General features: G+C 35.5%; 1 long non-coding RNA gene across 1 annotated transcript; it reads left to right on the top strand.

Annotated features, from left to right (window-relative positions):
- Nucleotides 1-1,762: 1,762 nt before the first annotated feature.
- LOC136830973 (uncharacterized) lies at nucleotides 1,763-12,994 on the top strand. The gene is made up of 4 exons (XR_010850779.1): nucleotides 1,763-2,079; nucleotides 5,591-5,700; nucleotides 12,498-12,615; nucleotides 12,874-12,994. It is a non-coding gene; the product is annotated as an uncharacterized lncRNA (long non-coding RNA).
- The last annotated feature ends 71 nt before the right edge of the window (nucleotides 12,995-13,065 follow it).

Raw genomic sequence — 13,065 nt, 5'->3', positions numbered from 1 at the left:
CCAACCAGTAACTATATGCATTCGACTTTTTAACAATGCACCTTTTCACTGCTATAATATTACTAACATGGTTAACACTGCGGACAATATTCCTTAATTTACAAGTGATTACAGCTACTATTTTTCAACATGTGCTACTTAACCCATTTGTCACAAATGGAACTACTAGCACTTTTAATGATATCGTCTGTTGCTAATAACCACAATGCTGCTGCCATCGAGTTCTTTCCTGTCTGGCATAGGTACACATGTCATCATTGCCTTTGCTTATTTAGTCAGTTGTGTTACTACTTTTATAACTGTTACTATTGGCCAAAATCACGTTACTTTCAACATTATCGGTTATATTTTTGGCGTCATTATAAAAGTACAGTTTTAACTGGTAACAATGTTAGTGTTTGAGTACAGTCTTGAGAACCATAATTACTGTAGCCACAGCAATTCATGATGTATTGTTTTCTTCATTTCATGTCTATTAAATACTATTGGATGTGATTAATGTTTTGAATTTACTACAAAACAATTGTGTTATATATTCTAGATCGAAATGTCTTCCCAATTACCGAGAATGAAACTGAAAGTAATGCATTTAGATAATTGCGAAGCAGGGTGTTAACAATTCTTGTCTTTAAACATTGTTGGATTAAGTAAAATTCAGCTCTCCAGAGTAGTCTGGGCAGGGTCTAAAGTAAGCAGCAAGAAGTACAGTCTTTATTCAAAATGCTTTTCCCGAATACTGTTCTCAAACCTATAGTTATCCTACCTCACAGCATTACATAAAGCCTATTTAATTGGACTTTACGTTAATTCTGTCATGAACATCTAAGACATCACAAAGGTTTCCTTGCAATTCATAATTTATTCTTACAAATAAATGTACAGTCGTGGAGTTTATGACGCACTGATATTGATTGTCACGCATTACTGAAGCCTTTTTAAGTGTAATTATACGTTATTCATTTTGATGAAGCAACGTTCAATATATTTGCTTTAGTTTACCATTAATATTTGTTTTCTATGAGTATTTCCATTTTCTTTCATAAACTATAGCAGAGATGCATAAATTTCACTAAATTCCCACCACATCGAACGAGTTTGTTCTGTGTTTAAATAGGTTATGAATCTAATAATATTTTCAGTTTAGTTAACCTGCAACAATTGTTTATGTTCTCTTTTAAAATTATTATAGTGTTGTATAGTTACTCAACGGAATATAAACATACTATTTGAACCTGGAAAGTCTATTTAATCCTCAAATTAAGTGTAACCTATTAAAAATATCGACATTCAAGGAATTACTGAAATTAGTGCAGAATATTTGCTCACCCGTCTGATATGCATGCCATAACGTTATCTAGATTAACACATTAACAACTTGGTTATACATTTTCTTTATCCAATACGAAAATATGAAGGTTGTCACATCGTTTTATCCCATGTGTGATACCATTGATACCTTAGACAGCTACTAAATAAATTACAATAGATTGTAATAACATGTTATGGTACAAAAAAAAATTATAGTAAATTTATGAGAGCACTTGAGACACTCATTTGAAGTACATAACCTTTTTATGTGCTTAATTAGGTAAATCAAAATATATTAAAACAATGTCTTCAGAAAACGAAACAAAAGGGTGAACACTGACCTTACTTATAAGTTTAACAAAGTTAATCACGAGTCACATTCTGATACAGTACTCATGTATTGGAATTGAAATTTAAATAGGTCGGTATGTTCAATTATACTTATAATACCATAATCACTTAATGTAATATTCAGATTATAAAAGTAAGAAGAAATTTTCAACAAATACATGAATAATTCACAACAAGTAGAGCTGAGTACAAATATACAAATAATAAAAACACAAAATAAAGAAAAAAAAATTCAACAGGAAAGACTTGTGTAAGGTTGCTGTAGATGGCGCCACTAGTTAACCAACGACACTAAAAGAAATCAAGGATTGTAAATGTGTGACGTCATCGTGTCTTCTTTACGTTGGAAAAAGGTGTAAGGATTCAGTTTTGCCGGTGAACTTAGGTGGAACAGAGACTGAAAAACTTAGGATATTAAAAGTAAGTAAACGTTTTTTTCAAGTGTTTTGTGAGGAAGTATTGTTCTTAGTGTTCTGAAACTTCAAAGTTAGGTTGTGACCATGATTTTCTTAACAATGGAGATCGAACACCGATATTACAAATATATTTTTAGGGTGTTTCTACGTGTGAAGTGTGCGGTTAACCAGTGCGGGATTTAGGGCGTAAGCGGCATCTTTTCATCTGCTGGTGTCTGTGATTTCATTGGTGTTAGTGCTTTTTGAAAATGGAGAAACTTAGTATACAGTTGCTACTAAGAATGTCTTCATTGAGACGGGGAGGCTAGTTTTGTCATCTAAAAGCGCGGTTTCCTTGAACTTTAGTATCCTGCTAATATATAGTAGGTGTGGGCTTGTACTGACAAGTTATTCAGAGCAAGAAGCTATTAAGCATTCTGAAGACCAGAGTTGGCTTAGGGGCAGTATTTGATTCTTTAAGTCCCCTTGGTTGGCAGTAAACTTTTAAGAATTGCCATCAGGGCTTTTGAAGCCAGAATTGGTTCCTTAGTTATCCGTTCCTTTCATTACCAGTTCTTAACCAAACAGCAATATTTACCACGTTCGTTAACGAATTTAGTGTACTTTGTGGAGTTATGCAGTGATCCATTTTTAATTGGTCACGGTAAAGGGTTTATCTTAATGAAGGGGGGTAACAGGTGTCATTCGTAATAAATTCTTTTGCAATTTATCAGCGAGCTGTTATTCTACTGTTAAATTTTTCGAAAATTTTGCTAAACTTGCTGTTGTGGATCTCACTAGAGTAACCTAGAGCAGTTAATTTTTTCAACGTTCCGTACAGTTTTAAGTTTTATTGGGCTTGGGACTAGTATACTTTGAAAGTTGGTACCGTTAGCACCAATGTTTTAAGCTTTACGTACGGTACATTTACTTAAGGGTTCTATATACAAGGGCTCGTAATACAATGGAAAGGCAAGATTAAAATAGAATTAAATGTTAATAAGCTGTTGTCATTCAACATGTGCATAAGTTGCTGCGAAAAAATGTTGCATTGACTGGATTATCGTAATTTTGCTGAACTGGGACAGCGCATAAATTCTTGCAATATTCCGGTGTTAACATTAGGAATTAAGGTGGATATGTAATGCAGGCCAATTTGATACTAAATCCTGAATTTAAAAAAAAAACTTTGGATAAAGGGCAGGTGATCCAAGTAATGTCAACGTAGATAAGAATGGAAAACGCCCCGACAAGGCCTTGAATCCATATCTGTAGTGTTGAGTGGTTTTTCAGTTGATTCAATAGAAATTAGCTGAAGTATTAGTGCGTGATACTAGTTTTTTGTCGTTCATTTCCTAGAGTAGCCGGCACCATATGCGTAGGCATTGCGTTATGTAAAGTATGGCTTTGATGAGGACACAATGTGAAACTTACCATTAATGCTTATGGATCTTACTGTGATTTCAAGTATTATTGAGGAAGGAACTAAATGGCACAAAATCAAGGATGTACTAGTAATGAAGTTGTAAACTTGTCTAGTTTGGCTGAAAGTGGTTTGGAAACTATTTAGGCAGTTGTATTCATTGAAATCTAAAGTACTGGAGCTGATACAGGGAATTCTCGAAAAATTTTCCAGATTACATGGGGAAGTGGTCGTTTGATGGTAATAGTTTGAACTATCCGTACGAGAACTGTTGGATGGTTTTAATACCCCCATAAGTAAATGGAAGGATTGTAGTGGCTCCCATCAAGAAAATGAGATACAGGAATCTTCTTTACTGAAATTAGTCACCTCGGTTTTGGGGGACTTTATATCCAAAGATACACCTATCTCTTACTAATTTAGCTTCTTGCTGATTTTGGTTAATTTTGAAGGTTTGTGCTACAGCCACGTTTTTCCCAGTAGTATTTTGTTACTAATATAGACTGGTTAGCGTAGAATAGGTTTTTTTTCCTCTGTAGTGGGGAACTGAACGATCAAATTGTTTCATTTAAAGTAAATTTGCGTTCAAAGGCATTCACTAAAATATTCGGAAGCACGAGTAATGCATGAGCAGTTAAGAGGGCAGTGGAAAATTAACTATTGTTTAGGAACCTGTTAGCCATGATTCTGGGCCGCTGTTAATCAAAGCAATCGGATTAAATGGTCATCCAGAGATAGCTTAACTGGTAATGCTGTAATGCATAATTCCAACATTAAGTTGACTGTATTCTGCAGTGGTGAGGATTGCAGCCAGATTTCAACTAGGCGTCCAAAATGCGTAGTTTGCCTTCAGATGTTTCGAGAGGAAGTGAGTTGAAATAAACTGAGGTGGAACTGCGGTTGTCATGCAACACCGAAGTCCAGCACGATTATTTACCAATAAGCCTGTGGCAGTTTTATTATTAACGATGACGCTAGAAATCTTGGTAGTGATTATTCAAATTTTTAGCTTTACAGAGGAAAAATGCCAATGCTTGAGGTGTAATTTCACTAAATATCATTAAAATGCGTCTTTAATTTCTATTTTGCGGTCTGGGGATATGTTTGGGTTCAGAAACGAAACTCCGCTTAAATTGGAAAGTCAAAGAGAAGCTTTCAGTTTAAAGGAAAATATTGACACAGCAACGCTGGTTATTCGCGGCCGATAATAGAATAAGGCATTTAACCATTGATTTGTAGTTCAATGTATAGTAATAGACGGCTCGAAACTGCAATTTTAGTCCGAAAATTTAACCTGACCGTCGGGGTTGCACATTAACTGATCCTTTGCTATCTGTATAGATGTTTTTAATAATGCAACTCTTAAGACCACCAGATCTTCTGTTCGGTAACTTCGAAAAAACACATTTGAAGATTAATATCTTAATATCCTAAGAGACGTTGATTAATTTTTAACTAAGGTTGTTTGTAATGCTCTCTCGTTTATCTCGTTTATCTGCCATATAAACATAAGTTCTAGGATTTAAGGATAATTGAACTTCAAATGGTGAGAAACTTCAGTTTGCTCAGTTTACATGTGATGTAATATAGGAGTTCATACTCCCAATAGCAGTGATTTGAGGGAAAGTTTATAATCGGATGATTGTTTTATTGGGTGAAATGGCTGAGTGTAACTACAGGAATATCCAAAATTTTATTATTATTTAAAATTGGGCTGAATCTAGTTTTGTAATTTTTCTTGTTTTCGTTGTAGACTGAATTTTACAGAACAGCTGTTTCCAAGCTATAATTGCATCTATAGACTGATGTTCGTAAAGTTGGATGTCCCTGTAAAGTAGGGCTGTACACTGAACGTTTCAGTATGTTTGACTGGGTAGTGATATGTAAACTTATTAGGGAAGTTAGAGAATAACAAACAAGAGGAAACAAATTGAAAGTAAAGATGAATTTTCGTTAGGCGATAGTGTATAAATGCTTGTACGGGCAGTGTTAACTTAAATATACGGAATTTAATCATTCAAATTAACTTCAACTATTTAGTAGGAATTTCTGATCTTCAGCTAGTTTCGTTCACGATAATGACTGTTGAACTAATGTGTATTTTTTCTTTCAGATTTCTAACGAACGTTTGTACACTGTAGAACGGTCGCTATCATCGTTACGTTTACCATCGCCGTTACGCAGATCGGTCTCTTGCAGTTATCGAGGATGTTTACTGATGAAGTAAGAAAACTAAAAGGGAAGTTATACTTATGTAGAGAACTAATACATTAGCAAAGTAGTGGGCTATTTTTCTTAACCTTTTGCCTGGTGTCTGGTGTTGGGCTAGTATCTCGAGTAATCTTTAAACTGTTGGCAGAAAAAAAAATGTCCCAGCTTTCCAGGAATTGACAGGACTTGCAAGAACCTTTACCCAAAATCCTAAATGGAAATAACAAAAGATATTAAGTTATGACAATACAGAGTTGAAAATAAGAGGTAATTGTTCTCAGTGAGACATATCAATTCTCAGTGAGTTAATATTAAAATGAGAAGGGGCAGATATTTAAGTCTCTGATGTTGGGAAACTATAGTGATTGAGGTAAATGTCATAATGAACATTATTAAAATAAAGGGCCACTTCGTATGATTATTACTATGCATTCCTCGGTCGATGATTGGAAACAAAAACAGGTCTCAAGTGTCCACATCTAAGAAAGCAAAATTGAATTTCAGTTCAATAATTTTTCCCACTTTTAATACTAAACATTAATGGAGTAAGCTGTTACGAACTAAATCGACCACTATGCATTTTATAAATTTGACACTAACATGGTTGCATCCATGTGTTGAATTCATTAACGAATGTACGCAAACCATTTAGTGAAATGTGGGGTCTTGCCGAAGTGGCAAAGAACTAAACTTGCTCTTTAATATTAACCTAGTATAAATAGCGACTTGACGCACGGTTTTAATTTAAAATAAAAATCTTGCTGTTGATATATATGATAGGTACCTGGGAAGTTGAGCTGTGGTGTGAAGTAACCATTCATATGGCGGCAGCCTGAACGAAAACCCATTAATTTTACTAATTTTTTCATATGCATTTAAATTAATATTCTATTCCTTAAATTTTCACTTTCATATTCTCGCGGTAGTAAACTTGCCTTTAAAATGCGGTAGTTTTAAAGAACCCTTGACTGAGTTTTCTTTAGCTATCAATGAAGTTTTGCTTAGTAACAAATCAAAATGTTCCCGCAATGTCAAAAATTTTATGGAATTCACTTTAGTATGCCAAGACCTCAGGCTGATTGAGCAGCTTGATTATTTTATTAACTTTAAATCCATTAGTGATTTGACATTAGTCTGCTAGTGAAATTGTATCCATTGGTGAGAATATATGAAGTGAACTTTCGGCAGTGAGAGTGAGTGAGATTCCTTGCGCAATGAAATAATTATATACGGATTGCCTAAATGTAAGGACAAGGACGCGAGCATGAGAATTATGAATATTTTATAGTGAATAGTAAAGACCCTCCGCCTAGAAAATTAAGTTTACCCATATGTAGAAAAAAAAAAATTGGTAGTTGCATGAAAGAAACAGTAGGTTGGAAGAGGCGTATGTTAGCTACATAGTCGCTATTGGCTGCATTGCACAAAAGGCTTTTGTGTGTTTTTTTTTAAACTTAACCAAAGTTAATGGAGTGAGAGTAGTTACTGAATATATGTTCGAAATAAATATCAGAATACCTAAAACTAGGTAAAACTTTTTAGATTTAATATAGTTAAGGGTTTATTGTAGGCAAGTACCAGAGGAATGTTAGGATACTATATACAAATATCTAAACGGGAATAAATCGGGTGATAGATGAAATAACTGGATTGTCTAACGGTGTGACGAGCTAGCTTTTATCAAACATTTGTTCAAAGGTTAACCATGGACTAGACAGTGAATGGTGATAGTTTGCTTGGGGAAAGTGATGACGAAGCGTAGGAACTAGAGGAATTTCCTAATCCTATTGACTTAACATCTAAATTGGTAATTAACACTTCAAAACTTCAGTGAAGTTTGTTAGCATGTTGATATGCTTTTGCCCTAATTAACTATTGGTATGATTTATGAATATTGAGGGTCAACGAGCTAGCAACATTTACTTCACCTAGAAATGTCTGAAAAGGCTTCCACTGAGAAAGTGTTATGGAAGACACTATAGATGTCAAAGTGAAACCACAAATGTCATTGTGAAATTAGTTGTCAGACGGAGTTGTGGCGATTAGTAGATGGATGGTTATAAAAATGGTACTGTTGGATTAGTAGAGATTAGGCAGTCGTCATTAAGGACTAGTTGGTAATGATGGAAGACATAAACCATATGGTAATGTGGCGTTGACTTTTTTTTCAAAGGCGGAAGCTGGAACGCAGGCTGGCAAGTTGTTCTTGATGCATGGTTGCAGATTATGAAAAATACCGTTGGATTGAGTGGTGTGCAGTGCATTTGAAATGAGTTTTTTTTAATTAGGTTTTTGATTAGGTTATAGTAGTTTGCTTGTCTAATCGCCTAACAAGACGCTATCCGAAGTTCTGAACCACAAACACGGGCAGTGCCTGTCAATAGTGATTGCTTCTGACGTCCTCAGCACAACTTTGCTTTTCCTGTTATCTGGTAAGTGTTTGTCCGACGAACACTGTTAGACCGTGTGTACGCACCTTTACTATTTTCATATGGTTCACCAGAAAATTCTTTCCTCCATCGGTGTACACAAATCAAGGAAAAAGTCGGATAACTCGAATGTCATTCAGACGTCTCTTCAGCCTTCCCACCAAGATCATTTATATTTTGAATCTCTATTTTTGGTACTTAAATGTATGACATTTTCGATACTCTTAATAATAATTTGAGGTACGATACTTAAGTTCAACTTTTTTTTTTTTATCAATTCTTAAACGTCGGTCCCTTTACCTAGCAGAATTAGTCCGTCCCCAGGTACCCGTTGAGCTTGTTACACAATTCCATTCAAGTAGTTTCGGCTGGTTTAGACTCTATAATTTCTTGTTTAATTAAACTATCCTTTGCAAGCAAGCTGAAAGAACTGAGACAAAAGCCTGTATCCAAAAAAACTTGGCTACTTAACTAGGGTAGTAAATTTCATATGCAAATAATTGTTGCTGTTGATCTTCAGCACATTACAAAGCCGCTGTTGCGGGACTTTAACTCGAGTAATGTTGGGTCCCAAGAGGACATTTGACCGAAAAATCCATTATCAATCTCTTGCTGTAGTTGGTAGAGGTGATACACTTCTCATAGAAGGAAAACAAAACTGACCTTTAGTTTTTATAAAGATAAACAATTAAGATGAATTAAATATCACCTTGTGGAGAACGCATGGGCTTCAAGATTACAAGACAGTGGTAATAGAGTACATGAGTACATAGAGTACATATGAGAAACCCCCTATTATCTCGACAAGGTAGTCCGTGCCCCGCCGGAATCAAGATTCCTCTGAGGAAAGGGAATCAAAACCTCGCACATCCGTGAGATTTACTGCAGTAAATCAACGTTTACACTATACAATCTCATCAGATAAGACTATCAAAGTACTTTCACAAACTTGCAATGTCATGGGAAAAGACGAATGCTACACAAGCATTTAATGTCTCTGGCATGTCAAATATTCTACCATAAATTGTATGAAGCTATATAAATATTAATCTGAGCTGGTTCCCACAATGGAGTTATCACTGAAGGGAATGAGTATACGAATATAACAGGCTAGTCTGCAGCCGTCATGACTTAAGATCAAACAACAATTTCTATGAACGGTCGTGGCAATGTTGAAAGCGATTATGAGGATAAACTGGTGATAATTCAAGCAGAATGAATTCTCAGAAGCCTCCACGGCTGATCTTGGTATTAAGTGCGGGTTTGACTTTACGGTCTGAGTTCTTGAGAAGGTACACTTTCTCCTCTTGCATCTTGACACTAAATGCTCTTCAGCCAAATTACTCGAAGAAATGGTTGCTGGACTTTATGCTTTTCTTAGCTGTCAAAATCAAGTTATTGTAAGTTGGAAGGGTACATAAACTGTATCCATAAGTGCAAGGAGGAGGATGTTAATTTTTACTTTCAGAAAAAAAAAGTCCATCTCTAGAGCGCCTTCCCATTTACGGGTTGCCAAAGAGCAAGAGCCTGTGCAGGCATGAAGCCACCTTAAATTACAACAAGCAATTTCCGTCAAGTTCTGTCCGACAAATAATGGAGAGAAAAAACATGGAACAAAGTAAGGGGTTAAGATAATACTGTAGATACTAACGGTGGAAACTGCAATGTAATATAGTTAATACAACTGTTCTCAACTGAACTTAAACCTCATAACCTCTTCGTACCACCCTTGACTGTACTTCAGCTACGGTGGCTGGGCAAGTTGAAAACGTTGGAAATGGAATTTTCTTGAATTAACGGTAGTAAAACAGTTTTGGGTTTTGAATTCCTCTTTGGCTGCAGTTGTTACCAGAGGTGGTGATGGTACTGCACAAAAAAAAAAAAAAAAAAGACGTACCCTAAGGTTGAAGGTAGTCTTTATATGGTAGGGGAATGATCAATTGTCACCAGAGGTGGTGATGGTACCATACAGAAAAAAATAGCAATCAAAAGTACCCTAAGGTTAATGGTAGTCCTAATATGGTCGGTAGAATGGCTAATTGAGAGGTGGTGATGGTACCGTACAGAAAAATAGCAATAAAAGTATCGTGAGGTTGATGGTAGTCTTGATAATGGAGGTGAAATGACCAATTGCCAAGCAAACTCCTTTGCCTTACGTTCGTTTCATATTTAAGCATTTACTTAAATTAGCTGTTTCGACCATCCTGCAATTTTAAAAGTGAAAAATAATGAACTCAGTAAATTCTTTATCTACTTAGTTTACAAAGAACAACCATTCAAAAAAGTAAATCAGACTTAAAGCAAAATTAATTTTAAGAGTCTGAAGGCAAGGTTAGTAAACTATTGTTCTTTATAGATGCAGAGGTACGTTTTTATAGTTATTGATGAATGACATTACGTATTTCGTGACAAGTTGCTCAGCCAGAGGTTAAATTCCTTTCTCCAAGAAACAATGTTTTCAGAATCAATTTACAGAAGTTACAGTTTCCTTTGTTAATGCTGTGAAGGCCGTTAATTCTTTTCCAAATAGAGAGGTTGTCATTACTGGTGGCTGTTGGCCTTTGTCAACATCAACATTATCGACAACGGTTTTTCCCTAAATGGGTTAAACATGAAATGAGTATATGAGTTCTCATTTTCTTCATTCCTGTGCCTCATGAAGGGTCCAGCTGAATACAATCCGGCTTTTCGCCCATTTTCCATGATTTCTTTGGCATTTCTACCAGTCGTCTTGCTGCTACCTAAACATCAAATGCTTTTCTGACGAGTTGTTCCTCATCTTGTCCCGTCACATGGCCCAAACCATCTATTTTACAGCCATTGGATATCACTGTAACATTATCATCTTCCGAAGATATGGGCGATGAATCATAGCACAGCATAAGGACACCTTTCCCTAATCTCTATCATATCTTGACTGACGCCCATGTTCCTAAAGGTCTTGTGCATGATTCATGAGGCTGGTTGGCTAATTTAACTTATTAGCATTACAGCAACCTTTTTGCACTTGATCCAGGCTGTGCTCATTCTTTTACTTACTGTCGTTTTGACAGTGTCCCCCTAAGATAATATATAGATTTTAACCCCATTTTTAAACTCGCCCTGCTACCACAAGAGGTTGAACTGCCTCTCCTTTCATTTGCTCTGACTATACAAATTGTACATCGCAAATCTGTTAATCTTTATATATTTTGTAATCCTGACCATCCCGTGTGAGACGGTTACATTTGGTACAGATGTAGTACTTAATCCGGCAGCATTTACATGGCCATTTCCATTGTATTTTTCATATTTCTACCAGCTCTCCAACATGGCCACTTTGTATTTTTTAATTTTCTTCGGGTTTTCCAGATTATGGTGAAAGAAAACACGCGCATTGCCTTGTTTCCTGAGATCAATGATAGTTCTCAGTCATTCTTTCATTTATTTGTTTCCTTTACACCAATTATTTCATCTTTGCTACTAACCTACTTTTTTATACTATTATCCCCCCTCAGTTTTCGTGCTCATTTTTAATGAAGGTTTTATTTCTATTTTTCCCGGTGATTCCAAAAAAAAAAAAAAAAAAAAAATCCGGGTTTTGGGCCACCTATGGACGGGTCATAACTCAAGATTATAACCCACATACTCGGAATTCTCACGAGGAAGAACATTTGTTTGTAAATAAAGTGACGTCCCATGTGCATGGAGAGAAAAGTGGGCGGAGAGAATATTCCAAATCATTCGATCATTAGGGCATTGTGGAAGTGCGTTACCTATAGATTAGAACAAAACAGCTGGCTGTGACACCTGTTCTTAAAAAGTGCAATGTCCTTAGTTTAGTTTAGTTTTGAGTTATCAATGTTTGCAATAATGTGCCTTGTGCTGTTTTTATAGATAAAAATATAGTTCGTACGTAAGCCAAATTTGAGCAATATAAATTTTTATAGGTTTCTTGGACATGTTTTAAATAAAGTAATCAGCCAATTTTGACTAGTATGGATGCAGTGGATTTTTAAGCATATTTTAAAGTAATCAGCCAATTTTGACTAGTATGGATGCAGTGGATTTTTAAGCATATTTTAAAGTAATCAGCCAATTTTGACTAGTAATGGATGCAGTGGATTTCTAAGCATATTTTAAATAAAGTAATCAGCCAATTTTGACTAGTAATGGATGCAGTGGATTTCTAAGCATATTTTAAATAAAGTAATCAGCCAATTTTGACTAGTATGGATGCAGTGGATTTTTAAGGCCAGTTTTCCAATGCTTTTGTTGGAACCTTTCTTTCAGTGCCTGTCCTAGTTAAACGTATAGTTGCGTTTAAGGTACTAAATAATTAAGAGTTTTAAAGTATTTGACAAGCTTATTTCCATGTAATAAAAATGTTTTCTTCAACAGGTATCCAGTGAAGGTTGGTCAGCACGTACTGTTTTGGTGATTCGTGCATTTACCAGTTTTATTCCGTGATCAGGCTTGAGGCTAAGAGGGAAATAATAGTGAAATAGTGTACAGACAGGTATGCTGTATTTTACTTACTAAACATTTTGTGAATACTGATTACCAATATAAAGGGTATATTACGTTTTTGTTCCTTTGCATCTGAGAGTTTAAAAGTCCCGTGTGATTATATTACGTTTTTGTTCCTTTGCATCTGAGAGTTAAAGTCCCGTGTGAATATAAAGTTAAAATGATAGACTAAGTTTAATAAAAATATTTTTAAGTATCTTAAACTGGTAGCTTGCTAATATATATACTAATGAAAAATTAATTTCAGATATACCGAAGCGGGCTGTACGGAAGGAAGAGTATACGAGGATGGTTGAAGTCGATGGAGAGAACCGGCAAAGGACGCCCTTAAGAGCGAGTCATAATCCCAAATAAGAAGGCCCTGAAAATATCATTCTTTTCCAGGTTCTTTACCCTGTTTGCATTTAGTACTAAATGCAGTGCAGGGACTGTAATGGTA

Source organism: Macrobrachium rosenbergii, chromosome 47 (assembly GCF_040412425.1).
Source record: "Macrobrachium rosenbergii isolate ZJJX-2024 chromosome 47, ASM4041242v1, whole genome shotgun sequence".
Taxonomy (NCBI): Eukaryota; Metazoa; Arthropoda; class Malacostraca; order Decapoda; family Palaemonidae; genus Macrobrachium; species Macrobrachium rosenbergii.
Note: the sequence above shows the minus strand (reverse complement) of the source record. Positions and strands in the feature narration are given on the sequence as shown.